This window comes from Xenopus tropicalis, chromosome 8 (assembly GCF_000004195.4).
Source record: "Xenopus tropicalis strain Nigerian chromosome 8, UCB_Xtro_10.0, whole genome shotgun sequence".
In the NCBI taxonomy this organism is placed as follows: Eukaryota; Metazoa; Chordata; class Amphibia; order Anura; family Pipidae; genus Xenopus; species Xenopus tropicalis.
Genome location: NC_030684.2, coordinates 57011621 through 57026209, shown reverse-complemented (window position 1 = coordinate 57026209; position 14589 = coordinate 57011621).

The window sequence follows — 14589 nt, the reverse complement described above, 5'->3', positions numbered from 1 at the left end:
AGGAGCAGAAACCTTCAATTGGCACCCCCACTCAGTGGTTCTGAGCATATAAAGGTGCTTGTTGCATTACAGTGTGATGTTATAGTTTTCTCAGCAGGGTATACATGGGTGTTTGTGCCATGAGGCAAAGTAAAAACATTGTCTGAGGTGGGTGATACTCTGCCCCTGGTATCTTGAAGAACAGAATTTTATGAACAGAATTCTCTTCTTTTAGTGTAGGAGAGCCCAACTTCACTCTCTACACCACAGTTAGACCCTGTAACCAGACTCAGACTCCATGTTGCACCACTACATCAGTAGAGAAAGACTGTCCATATGTTTAAGTCCTCATAAGACTTTTATTAAAAAATATACTTTACCTTTTCATTAACAGCTCAAAATGATATCAACGGGCCAATACATATGGAATATCTTCATACACATGAAACATATGATCTTCTTCCATTACCCCACTCCCTAGTTTGTGGTCTGGAGTTGCCTTTCTTTCTCTCTTTCACTACACTGGAGTGTAAGGTTTCGGTGAATATAATTAAGCAGAAAAGAAATAGTTTCATAGATATCAAGTTTAAAAAAGACAGATACGCACTAACACCAAATTCTCCTATATTATCCTACTTAATCCAGGAAAATGGCAGAAAAAATGAAGATATTTCCTGTCCAAGGTGGGAATGGCTAATTCCTTTTGATGTCAGAAATCGGGCTATAGATTAATATGTTCCATCTTGACTCAACAGGGTAAAGGCTGTAGGGACCATTTAGCACCTTCTGATACGCTGTGATGTAATTTTGTCAATTCATTTACAAATCCTCTCATTCAGAGTTCTTCTCAAAATTAAACTTACTAGAACTGAAGATTCAAACATGAGTCCCTGGCTTTATTCTATAGCTTTATTTGTCACAACCTACAAATTGCATGGTTATTTATTTTGTTCCTTATGAATATATAAGTAATCATTAGCGGCAAGGATTAAATGAAATTAAGTTATAATATTTTATAGAGTCAAGGGAATAAAACACTACATTTATAGTCATAAATTTCAAGTTGCAAAAATCCTAATACCTAATAATAAGAATGTTTCCTGTGTTACTCACCTACTGTGAAGAGCAGATACAGAACATGCTGATCCAATCAAGGCACAAACCCGGTTTGTTTATGTTGGAGCTTGTCAGTCTTGAGCAGAGTTTGTAAAAATCAAATGTGAAGACATGCAAATGGAATGATCTGCAGTAAAAAAAAATAATATTCCTTGGCAAATGTACAGTTTGGCAAGTAGTTTGGTCACAGTTTGTGCTCTCACACAGTATTTAGGAACACCATGCTACATTAAAGGGCTGCAATGAAAGGGATCAGTAGCTGGGAACTGATCAATTCATGCTCAAGCTGTATTTCTATAAAGCAGTGGATGAGCAATGGCCACTCCATAAACTAGGGCACTCTTTACCTTTTGTATAAAGGTATGTAATCTCAAAGTTCATTGTGTACACTATGTTGGCACTTTATAAATAATAATAACAACAACAACATAGATGCAAGAGATCTTCTGAGATACTCACCTTATTTGCAATATGGCAGTGGTTGACTAGCTGTTCCAGTTCAAGCCACAACTTAAGGTCCAACCTTTGGCCAGAGCCGATCTTTGGTTGGGGCCCCCCTTAAATGATGAATAGGGTACAAGTATAGGAAAATATTGCTGTATCATTATTCAATCATAGTTTCGAGAACATCTGGGGCAGCAAATACTCACTCCAAATCTAACCCAAACTGACTCAAGCTCGCTTTCATGTGTATCTTTGAGATCTAATTGCCATTCTCCACAATGCTCACTCTAACTAGCCTTGAGGCTCAAATCCCCCTTGGCACTGTTGCAATACACCCTCTGTTCCAAGCCCCCAAGCTCCAAGCACTATGGCATATTATGGCAGTGTGTTTTCAAATAGAAAAGGTCTCTAGATCACAGTGCTTCTCTTAAAGAGGCATTTCCTTAATGAAAAGACTTTAATGAAAGTTCATATAAGTTCATATAAGTTCAAATATAAGACTGTTCCGTTCACAAGATGGTCTAAAGGAACTAAAGAAGTGCCTTATTTCTGTAAGGGCAGTGTAGTGATGGTATTTCTAACCTATATAGTTGTCAATGAGAGATTAATTGGCAGGACTGCTTGGGACACCGTATCAGCCAAAGTAGCATAAGAAGTTGACACTTCAAAAACACATTTTTCTCATGTTACCATGTAATTGTTTAACATTAAACAGCTTCCACTCATGGCTGCACAAAACATATCCTCAAAGAACATCATTTGATCTACAGCCTGATTTAAAAAGCATCATCATTGTTTTACTGAGCGGTAAATATGCTTACAACTTGTTATGAAAAAACAATGCTTTCGGATTGAATAATTCCTTTCTCTGCTGGAATGGTTTGTTCCAGTGCAGAAAAGAGTTATCTGAATTATTAATCTCCTTTTTCAATTTTCATCAGCAAGGGGTGTTAGTGCTCAGCACTGCTGTCGAGCTCTAACACTCTATGAAACAGAATAGTGCTCTACAGCTCAACAAATTCTGATGGAATGGCACTTTTGTCTGCATTGATAAATATGTCTATTCATCCAAACAGAACGTGTTTATATTCTTAAATATGCCCTCTAGTTAGTCGTATGTGTTATTTTGCTGCATGAAGTCAAAGAAATACTGTCATGGGAAAATGTTTTTTTTTTCAAAATACATCTATTAATAGAGCATCTCTGTTTTTCTTTGTAACTTTGTAATTTCACATGGGGCTAGTCATATTTTTCATTTCCCAGGGTGCCACAGCCATGTGACCTGTGCTCTGATAAACTTCAGACACACTTTACTGCTGAGCTGCAAGTTGGAGTGATACCCCCCCCCTTCCAGCAGCCGATCAGCAGAACAACAGGAAGGTAGCAAGATAGCAGCTCCCAGTAGGTATCAGAATAGCACTCAATAGCAAGAAATCCAAGTCCAGCTTGGGACTCCTCCAGTTACATGGAAGTAGAAGAAACAATAGGTTACCTTTAAGCAGTTCTAATGTGTAGCGCTGGCTCTTTCTGAAAGCCCAGACTCAGGCACAATGCACTGAGATGGCGCCTACACACCAATATTACAGCTAAAAATACATTTGTTGGTTCAAGAATAATATTTTAAATTGTAGAGTGAATTATTTGCTATGTAAACAGTGTAATTTAGAAATAAAAAGTACACCATAAAAATCATGACAGAATCCCTTTAAGGTATTGCTGTGAGATAAAAACCAATACTTTGAAATAAGAGGTAAATAAATGTAAATATGCATGTGTACTAACATTTCTGAAATAAGCATCATTTTCCCATTCATTTAGTATAATGTGTATATTCTGGGAATGTAGAAAGCCCATATTAGAAGCATTAACTCTACCAGGTGAGACATACACAGCCTTAAGCAATGTGCACAACCCATGAGAAAGCACTTTAACTTGCACACATTGCTTTGATTTTGTTCTATTCATATTTAATTCAAATACCATCATTTCCAGATTACATTCATTACTTTAGTTTCACGCGCAGACTTAGTTTGCCAGAACGCTATCATTTTAAACGAATGGCATCTAATGTATTTGTTTTGCATAATCTTTGTTTTTACAAAGATCGTAACGCAGTTATTAAACGAATGCCTCGGCACACTGTACTGAGATGGAATCTAATCGGCACTGGAAAAACACAAAAATGACAATCTGTCGTTCTGAATCCCTGTGAAACCTATTGCAGGGTTACTGTGGAACTGCTAAGGAATCGAGTTAAAAAGAAATTCTTACTATGTGTGATATTATAAAGGAGAAAGAAAAAGACAAAAGTAATTTCAGGACATATTTGGAATCAGTATTTTTGTAAAAACAAAAATAAAAAAAACTAAAGAGCCTAGGGATAACAATCTAAGGTAACCATGTGTCGTAGTACCAACATATGTACAAATAACCTTTTTTGTAGTCTGGATGTATGCTAATAAACCCTTTTGCACCATCAAGAATCAGAATTAATTTGCTGCTTGATATATTTACCACCCCAAAGTTGATTCTGGGGCAACAGTCGCCCAAGGCAGCAGACCCAATGCTACATTCTCCTCACACACTGCTCTCTGCACTAATATTGCAGAAAATAGAAATGCAGTTCTTAATAGTTAGCCGGGGCTATCTGAGGCAAGGATCTAACATCACCTCATGGCAAAAGCACCCCTAAACCTCATCCTCCATATCACACCTCCTCAAACCAAGAATCCATTTACAGAGGAGCATGCAGTTACAAATAAACTGCTATGTTAAAGGGGATGCATACCTTCCTTTAAGCTGATTCTTTCAGATGCGAAAGGATTCTCCAATCAAAATCATCTCTACTAATACCACGTCAGTCAGGTCATTGTTATTTCTCACCTAGAAAACTGTACAAATTTTGCTTGGTAATATAAGGCTGTAATCACTCGGCACTCCAAAACCTACACCCCCCCATGAATACAGTGCTCTTCAGCCCCCTGCTTGCCCACTAACTTTGCACATCATCCAGACCAGTGTCGGACTGGCCCACCAGGATACCAGGAAAACTCCCGGTGGGCCCAGGTGTCAGTGGGCCCTCCTGCTCACCCAACCATTTGCCTCGTATGCCTATACCATAGCCAGTTCTATATGAGAATAAACAGAAGAAATGGAGGAAAGGATAGATAATAGTATGTAAAAAGAATTAATTAAGAGACTAAAAAAAGTAAGTGAACAGAGAAGTGGAGAGTGGGCCTAAGGTCTAAGGTTTTCTGGTGGGCCCTTGGCACCCCAGTCCAACACTGATCCAGACCCTGTACTTACTGTCTGCCCTATGGCTCCAGTGGAGCTGTACTCTGCACCTCGCACCAGTTGAGTGCATGAGGAGTGCTTTTGCACCTTTTGTCTAACATTGTCTGATGCTAATTCCTCACAATATTCAGTGTCAATTTTCCATTCAGATGAACCTAAGCCATCCTACAAATGGCATCTACAGTTCTGAGCACTTATTATCAAACTGAGTTGTCTTTCCTATTAATGAAAATGGCTATTATGTCGAATCACAATAACTGATATCTTGCACTGTTAATATTTGATACACTGAAATAAGGCATTGTTGATGTCTTTGATTTCATACAATTTAATTATACCCATTGTCCTTTCTTATGCTCTGACACACTCTACCTTTAAGCATCCAACGTTGCTGTTATCTGATTTCTAGAATATTATGCTGATGAGATAGCAGTTTATTAAAACAATGCGGATGTAACGTGCAGCATCAGTACATGATATAATAAGAGGATTATGTGTAATCGTATTGTAACGGCAAGTGGAACGCGTCAATATTTAATTCTTAGCTATGATAAGATGACCTTAACAAACAGAGAAACTTTCAAATGAAGGATTAATATTACTTGCATTCTACCTTAACATCTTTTTGTTTGGAGACGTTTAGATGCAAAAGCAATATCAACAGCTGTTCACAGATCTCAGTTGGAAATAGAGCCTCACTCAGCCAAATTGCTACTGCACCCACCAAGGAAACAGCTATTTATTTTATGCAACCATCTGGGCTGTGTACTGCAAGTTGGTAGCTTCAAATCTTTTTTTTTTAATTCTTTTTTATATTTGAAAAATGTGAATCTTTTATATGCAATATGAATACTGAATGCTAAAAATGCACTCACATCACTGGCATACTGGACATACGCAAATCCATCTCTCTCTCTCTCTATATATATATACATGTGTGTGTATGTATCCTGAAATTGCTTAATATAGAACAATCAGAGAAAATCCCAGAGGCCCACTAGCTAGGATGTATAACATTTCCATTTCATTGAAACAAAACATCTTAAACTCTATGGGGCCCATATGGATCTGTCTGAGAAGTTCTCCGTTTGCAGAGCAATTTCAATCTGTGAACTATTTCAGAACAAAATGAAAGTAATAATGGAAGACAATAAGGGAGGCTATGGTAGACATTTAGGACTTTAAACACCAGGAAAATCTTTATTGTGCTACATTAGAGTTAGTTGGAAGAAGAACAAGAAAACCTTGCTATAAAGGATAATTCCCTTTAATTGGTTATTTGCAACTGGATTGCGCTGCTAAAAAGATTCTAATGTCCACATTTTTCATTCAACTGTATGTGTGACCATGATAAACACTGGTACTTGTAGTAATTGGGAAGGGTCTGCTCTAGTTAGTAAAGGCTGCCTAATATTCTAATGGTAAGCCATCTGAACTACATTCTGTTGCTTAAAAGGGCAGTATACCACCATGTTCCCCTTGTGCTCCACCTAGTTGTTTTGCCTATTGTTTTAATTTAAAAAAACTTTGTTTTTGTTGTTTATTCAGCTGAAAATGGTAAATATCAAACTAGTTTTGGTTCCAACTTCAACTTCCTTGAAGGTGGTTTGTCAAATTAAAGCACATACAGACCCTCAGTATAATGGACTTCTGCTATTCTGCAAATTCAAAACAGGCTCAACAAAGGTGGGGGGTTGTTCTTACTGAGCTCTTTATCGCTAGTTAAACTAGGTAGAGGAAGGGTGATTTAGTAAAGAGTAAAAACAAAACTGATCCATTGTCACTTATAAATAAAAAAATTAAAAATGGCACATGGGGTGTTTTGTTATTGGCATCAAAACTAGGACAACGTAACTACCAAAATACAGTTCCATAGGAAGGCATTGATACAGGCATGAGCATGGCAGTAAAAACACAAAAATGCAGTTCGTGAGCTTTTCAGAACGGTATTTTCAGCCATTTTGTGCTATTGCCCATAATCCTATCAGTCCTTCATCTCTGGAACTTTCTGTTATGTGTTCTATTAGACAGACATCCACATACAGTCTTTCCAACGGTTTCTACAGAAGCTCTATGAAAGACACATGTCAGTAGGGCTATGACAGTGCATTAAATCCTAAGACAGAGATATCCTTTCAGTGATTTCATAAATTCTCAATACTTTATGCTACATTTGATTTTGACCACATAGAATCTTATTCCCACTCTGCTTTACTGACCCAGGGACCATATGGCTCGACTATGCCATACACGTGCAGACAAATCCCACTGCAACTGATCAAGCTATTGGCTAAAAATAACCGTATGAGAATAATAAGGTGAGTATGGTAATTTTATTTCTATAATAGCCAATGACCTCCCAGAAAAACAGAGTGGGTCATATGAATAGAAGATTCCCATTTATTGGCCCAGAGCTATAATCTACCCACTAAATGCTCTCCCAGACCAATAATTAGCTAATACAGTAGAAATCTATTTGAGCATTGAACTCTGAAGGTAAGATTGCTGTCTGCAATAGAAATCCTAACTTTGGAATATATCTTCCCTGCACTTCATAAATCCTCAAACTCTTATTTGACTGTTGTTTTTCTCAGTGTTTCTCTTTCCAAAACAGAGCAAATATCATACCTGATGTTCCAGACTAAAGAAGTATTAATGATATTGGTCCTTGATTGGCACCCACTGGTTCCCACAAATTTACCTAATTGCTGTATGAAAAGCTTTCTTAGTTTTAAACCTTTTCCGTCAAAAATGTTTGAACAAAATAGATCATACTCACTAAAAAAAAGTTATTCAAACCCTTTTAAAGAAATGGAAAGACGTCATGATGGATGCATCCTCCAAATATAAGTGAAACAAAAGCTTCCCTAATACTTCATATCCCTATGCAATGTAATAGACTGTGAACGTTTCGAGACAGAAAGACTTGAAGCAAACGGTGTTTAGAAAAATCTGAAATGACACAGCCAGCGTGTGCTAACAAAATGTCTGCAGAGTCAAGTAGAGGAGATGAAAATGTAGATCAAAACATGGCAGAAACTGAGCTGGGCAAGTATTTCACAAAATTAATGTGCTGTATATTTTCTCCCTTTTAGCCATATATTATCTTTTTATGAAAAGACAATTTAGAATTATTACGATGGAAAACAATTCCAGCCGATATACATCATTAACATCCGAGAGCTATTATGAAAAATAGAAATGTTCCCTCCTCTGGCAGATTCGCTGCAGGGGCACTGATTTGAAAGATGACAGCTGACTTTTCGATTGAGATTGCTGTGGAACTTCTCATTGAACACGGCACAGATTGCTAGGGCCTAATTCAATTTGGGCAGTATGTGTTGCATTTGCAGTTAAACCCATATTGCTGCGGATGGTAATCATTTTATTTTTGTATAAAAATGTACAGTGTTCTATGGCCGCTCATAGCCAATAAATTGAAGAAAGTTTCCACAGTTATGCTTTTAGGGCTGGGGCCCAAAATGTTAGTATGAAATTTGCTGCTATAACCGCTTATGTGTTTTGAAGTCTAAATCTGGGATAGAAAATATAAAGTCATTTTAGATAAAGTAAATGAAATATGTCACACATAATGGCCTTCTGCCTGTTTATACACATGGAACTCCCAGGTGATTCATCACATAATAATATATTGTTTTTTTTTTTTGCTTTCTCTCTTTTTAAACACAGGGTCATTAATACTGTATCCTGTAAATGATATTATATTCTTATAAACAGTTCTTAGTGATATCATCTGTTATAATCAGTGCTTGGTAAAAGCACACTAAACTAAAACTTGTTTATAGGGTTGCCGCCTTTCTGGCAATATTTTACCATCAGCTGGGGGCAGACACAAAAGGGGTGGCGACAATGTCAAATGGGTGGGGCGATGATGAAAAATGGGCAGAGCTATGATGTGCCAATAGCTGTAGGGAGTATTATGGACCATATCCAGGAAGAAATAAGGTAAGTTCTAGGCAGACTGGGGCAATTTAGGATGGCCAAGTAAGTGGATCTTCTCCGTATCCAGGCCAATTCAGTCATTTGGCCCCGGGGCCCTGGGGCCAAACGATCGAATTAGAACCATGGGTATAGGTGAAGTCGGATTGGGGACCGCATCAATGAGCCGATGCAATCCCCGATCCGACTACATTTTTTAACCTGCCCAATCGATATCTGGCCGATTTCGGTCGGGCAGGCCCGTCCTTAGTGCCCCTACACGGGCCGATTAGCTGCCGAATCGGTCTAAGGGACCAATATCGGCAGATAGAATCGCCCTGTTTATGGCCACCTTTAGTCTTAAAGGTATTACACATTTACTGGCAACTACATGAGAGGTAAATTTGTAATACTGGCCCAGGCCTTGGAAGGTTTTACTAGCTAGGCCGATAAAATAAAGGCCAGATGTTAACCTTACTTGTGTATTATAACAAAAACTGGACCCCTGTTGTAAAATATTAGGATATTAGAAGTCACCTTGGAGTTCCGTATAAAAGCACTCGGGCTTCTGCCTTGTGCATTTCTATGGTTATGGAACTCCTCAGTGACTTATAACATCCTTTTTAAAACATGCGGTACATTATTTTTCAGTCATGATAATAGTAGATTTAGATGTGATTGTCATGTATTGTGGGCAAATTCAGGGACGCAAATATTAATATATAACTGTGTTCTAATGTTATTAACTATGAAAGTATTGAAAATAAGGGCACACAATACAATAGGAATAAGTGGAATAGGCTAGTACAGTGATCCCCTCCCAGTGGCTCAGGAGCAACATGTTGCTCACCAACCCCTTGGATGTTGCTCCCAGTGGTCTCAAAACAGGTTCTAATTTTTGAGATCCTGGCTTGAGTTTTTGTTGCATAAAAACCAGGTGTACCCACAAACAGAGCCTCCAGTAGGCTGCCAGTCGGGGCTACCAAATAGCCAATCACAGCCTTTATTTGTCACCTAGGAACTCCTTTAATGCTTGTGTTGCTCCCCAACTCTTTTTACATTTGAATGTGGGTCACGGGTAAAAAAGGTTGGGGACCTGTAGGCTAGTAGATCCTTATAAGATACACAGGGGGTATCCATGTACTATTACCGTATTGAAAATGAACAGGGCTGTGTATACAAGTAGCACTATATAAAATAAGATAAACATCCATCCATCCATCCATCCATGCATACTATACATTCACTGTTCATGTCACATTTTTTCTTACATAACCTACATAAACATCACAGTGCTAGACTTTTCCAAACTTTAATCATAAGAAATATATAGATTGAAGATCACATGACTAGTTTGAACCCCACATCTTAGATGAAAACGTCAGCAGAAGTGAATGTACTAATTGTATTATAGGAAAAAGGTTAACAATTCAGATTGGAAGGTTATCACTTGTCTTCTAGTGCCACTTGGTGGTAGCCTGCAAACAGTGCACATCTTACTTGGATTAAAAAAAGATTTGTGTTAAAAATAAAAAAAGAAAGCAAGGTTACTATTTTGTTTTTTTAATTTTGAAAATGTGGAGGTGAGAAAAGGCTCAAGGAAAGATAATGGGGTAAAACAAGGGCTTGCAGAACAATTCATATTCTTATTTTAAAAATTTGCCAATCCTTTCAAAGACTGGAGCTTAGCACATATGAGCCACAGCATAGTACATATCATATGTATTAAATCAAAAGGGAATAGCATATATCAAGGTGATGTAAAGACGCAGAGAGATAATCTGAGCATCATTTTGTTGGGTAATACCTAACTATGCAATTTGCTGTTTTTTCAGTCCAGTGATAGTAAAGCAGCTGTGTTTAAAGCCCAGAAGACAGTAAAAAAAAGTTGTACAAAAGAATCTGTGGGTAGGGTGGGGGTCCATTAAACTGTGGTGGAGGGCTGGATTTAAGTCTTTTATTATATTTTTTCCCAAAATGTTTCTATTTGGATTTTCATTTTCAAACAAGAACAAAAAAAAGTAGGTAACATGAAACATGCAAAGTATAATCTTCGGTTAGTTTACAAAACCAATTTGTTAGGATATTATAGTCACATACATATCTGAGTTAATAGCAATGTTGTTATTAATCTTTGAGCAGCGTCACTCACATCATTGATAAGCAGTAATTTATGAAATAATCTCTTGGATCAAGCATAGCATTTGGTTGGTTCAGTGACTCCCGGAGGGGGGGATCATCTCACATCTGCCCTTCTCTTTGGTATAGCGGGTGGATATAGCGGTCAGTTTCCTGGACTAACAGGTTGTTTAATAACAATTCCTCCTCATACCAGGTAGTGTTTCTAAATTTGTATGTTATAAATACATCTCATGTGGGAAGAAAGAGATCTTATATAACTTGTCCATGTATTGAAAAATGTGTGTTCATTTTTTGTGGTTGTTTTCAGTCAATCCATATGGAATATGAAATTTAATTTTTTGTTAAACTTACGTGAGGGTCGGAGGTGTTATAGCAAGCCAGTGGTGGAGTATTGCATTTCTGGCTGCTGTGGCCAGCTGCCCAGCCAGGTCATTGTAATTTGTGCAGATTGCTCTGTCAAAGTTTTCCAATAATCACTGACCTCTTCCCAAAATGGTTGGATATAGGGACATTGCCAGAGGCAATGTGCTAGGTCTGAATGTGGGTCTCTGAATTTCAAGCAGTTGTCTGTAGGTAAAGAACCAATGTGATACCTCCTGACTGGGGTTAGGTTTGAGTTGTGTAATATCTGTAAAACAGTTTCTTGATATTTGCTAGTGAGTAGTAGTTGCATGGGTCAGGTGAGTAGTTGTAGTATTTGGGTTGTATTAGTGTAAGGTCCATTTGGTTATTGATGTGGTGGGATTGGTTTCTGGTAGCAATAAAAGATAAAAGGAAGACAGGTAAAACAGGTAAAACTTGTGTTTCTTGGGACTTAAGCAGTGACTGGTTTCTGGCTGCATTTCCCTAACCATTGGGCCAGGAAGGCAGCCAAGACATTCCTGGTGAATTTGTATCTGACTTCTCTGATGAGTGCATCAAATCTCAGCAGCCTTATAGGCTTTTTGAGTGCAGTCAGTCACAACTAAGTCCTGCTTATATATAACCTTCCCTTTCTTCACTGCCTGGCCTCGGAAATGAGTACTGCGGCCTATTCCTAGCTCTTGCCATTAGTCTATGAATCTTTTTTGTTACAGCGATATTGGTCAGGTATAAAGCTATATGAGGTATACATTTACATTACTGAAATAGAGAAAGTCCAGAAAATAGTTTATTAAGGGTATAGTAGGTTTCAGGTATGAAGAAAGGTTGGCCAAGTTAGAATTATTTGCACTGAAGAAGGGGAAACGTGATAATTTAACACTAGTGTTAATAAAACCCATTATCTATTAAATGCAATCATTATCTACAAAAGATAAATATATGCTAATGGAGTATAAGACTATTATAAACCCTTCTAGAAATATATTGAGTTAATGGCTGGATAAATATAGTGTGCAAGTTTAATAGTCTTTCAAAAAGTCATGTGGTGATAGAACCTTGTGCTAGAAAGAGATAAGGAGCCAGTAAAAATGATTTGTCTTCAATCCCAAGGTATTACACAGTGTAACATCCATGGTTTAAAACTGTAGCGAGCCATGCAATGTTTACACTAAGCCATATCCACTTGTGAGGAAAAAGCATAGCGTGAAGAATATATCCACAATCATAAACTGGGCAGAATCGTGAAGAGATAGCCTGGAGGAAGCAGTAAATGGATACTGGAGTGAGATTTCAATTTATTCCAGCAGTGGTCTGTTATGGAGAGGAGAATCATACCTATCCTTGTTACAAGCACTAAAGCGCACAAAATATACCAGTTTTATTGTATTTGTGCAGCTGCAAGTGAATTTCATATAAAGGACAATCTGAATTAAATGCTATTTGATTCTTTAATTGCTTATTTGAGGGAATATTTTTTCTGTGCAAATTTGATATAAATTATTTTGCCTAATGGGAATTTTTAAAAAGGCATATTATTGTGTGGCTATTAAAACTGAAACATTCAAATATAATACATGTAATGAACTGCTTCCATGTATATAAATAGAATACAAATGCATTTAAGGTTACCTGTCACCCTAAGAAATAATTTCAAATCCTTTCCTATTGTGTTAGGCAAAGTAACTTTATGTAACACTTTATCTTTAAATCTTGTTTCCTTCAGTCTTGGAATTCACAATCACAGCAAGCAGGCCGGTGCCATATTGTGGACAATATGTCCAATATGTACATCATGCCAAAATCTTGTTTATGTGCCAGAATTGGAGACCTGATGCCCATGCACGGGAGACACAATTATAGACCATAAGAAGGGAGGGGGAGTGAGAGGAGTGCAGTGAAATTGAGGAAGTGCAGAATGAAAAGTGAAAGTAACTGCCTGCCCTGCCTCTATGCCTGAGGCACAGAGGTGGGGTAGGCAATATTTTATTTTAAGCTGCGATTTCTAAATACTTTTTAACAGGTATAGTAAGGTTTAAAAAAAAAAAAAAATTGGGCTTCATAATTTTTTTTTATATTTATTTATATTTTATTTAATTTTTATTGCCAGGTATATATTTGCTGTGAAATTCCACATTTCGCCATGCATGAAAATATTCATAAAACTGCTTCGAAAAATTTGCTGCAAACATTTTTGCTGTAAAAAGATGCCACAAAAAAAAACATAGACTACAAAATATTCTGCACCGAAAAGTGCGCTGCAGAAAAAACTGCCATAGACGACAATGTATTTTTGAAAAAAAATCGCAAATTTGTCAGCAAATAAAACTGGACAGATTTGCTCATTATTACAAAGCTTATGAGCTGGGTCTAAAATGTTTGTTTTAAAGTTAGTTCTTCTTCAAAGTAGCATTTTATACAGTATATGCTTCTATATGCTTTCCTTTTAACACTCACACAAACAATGCACATAAAGTTATTTCTTGGTAGCTTGACAGAATGACCTTTATATATTAATAATGAGTGCAGAGGACCTATTGTTGCTGTCTGTAATATACAGGAATAGCTCCATGTTATAGCTCCCACCTTCCCAGCTACAGTCAGGTGATCCCAATGGAGCCAATAAAGGGGCAACTTTTGGGGGTTTTAACCTTGAAAGCAAGCAAGTTGCAGGTAAAACTCCGTCCCTTTGTTAAATGAATATCGAAGCAGTACAATTCTTAATAAATCAGATAAAAGAGAGTGTAGGACTGGCCAGACTGGGATGACTTTGAGGTACTTGGCTCGCTTGAAGTATATTGCAATATATGGACAAACAATCCCTGTTTTGCTTTATTTTAAATAGTTTTTGAATTATTTGACCTCTTCCTCTAACATTTTACAGCTTTAAAATGAGGGTCACTGACCCCAGCAGCCAAAAAACTATTGTTCCGTGAGGCTTCAACTTTATTGTTACGTTGTTTTACTTATTTTTCTATTCAGGCCCTTTTTTATTTATATAACAGTCTCTCATTCAAACCACTGCCTGGTTGCTAAGGTAATTTGTACCCTAGCAATCACATAGCTGCTGAAACACTAAACTCAAGTGCTTCAGAACAAAAATTTAAATAAAAAAAACTACAAATAATAAACAATAAAGATATTACTCTCTACATCATACTAAAAATTCACTTAAAGGTGAACAACCCCTGTAATGTCCTATATATATTGCTAACGGGTGAGTGCAGAGGATCTCTTGTTGTTTATATAAAGTAGACATAATTTAAAGCAACTTTGCAATATAGATCAATTAATAAATATGCAGCCTTTTCATGA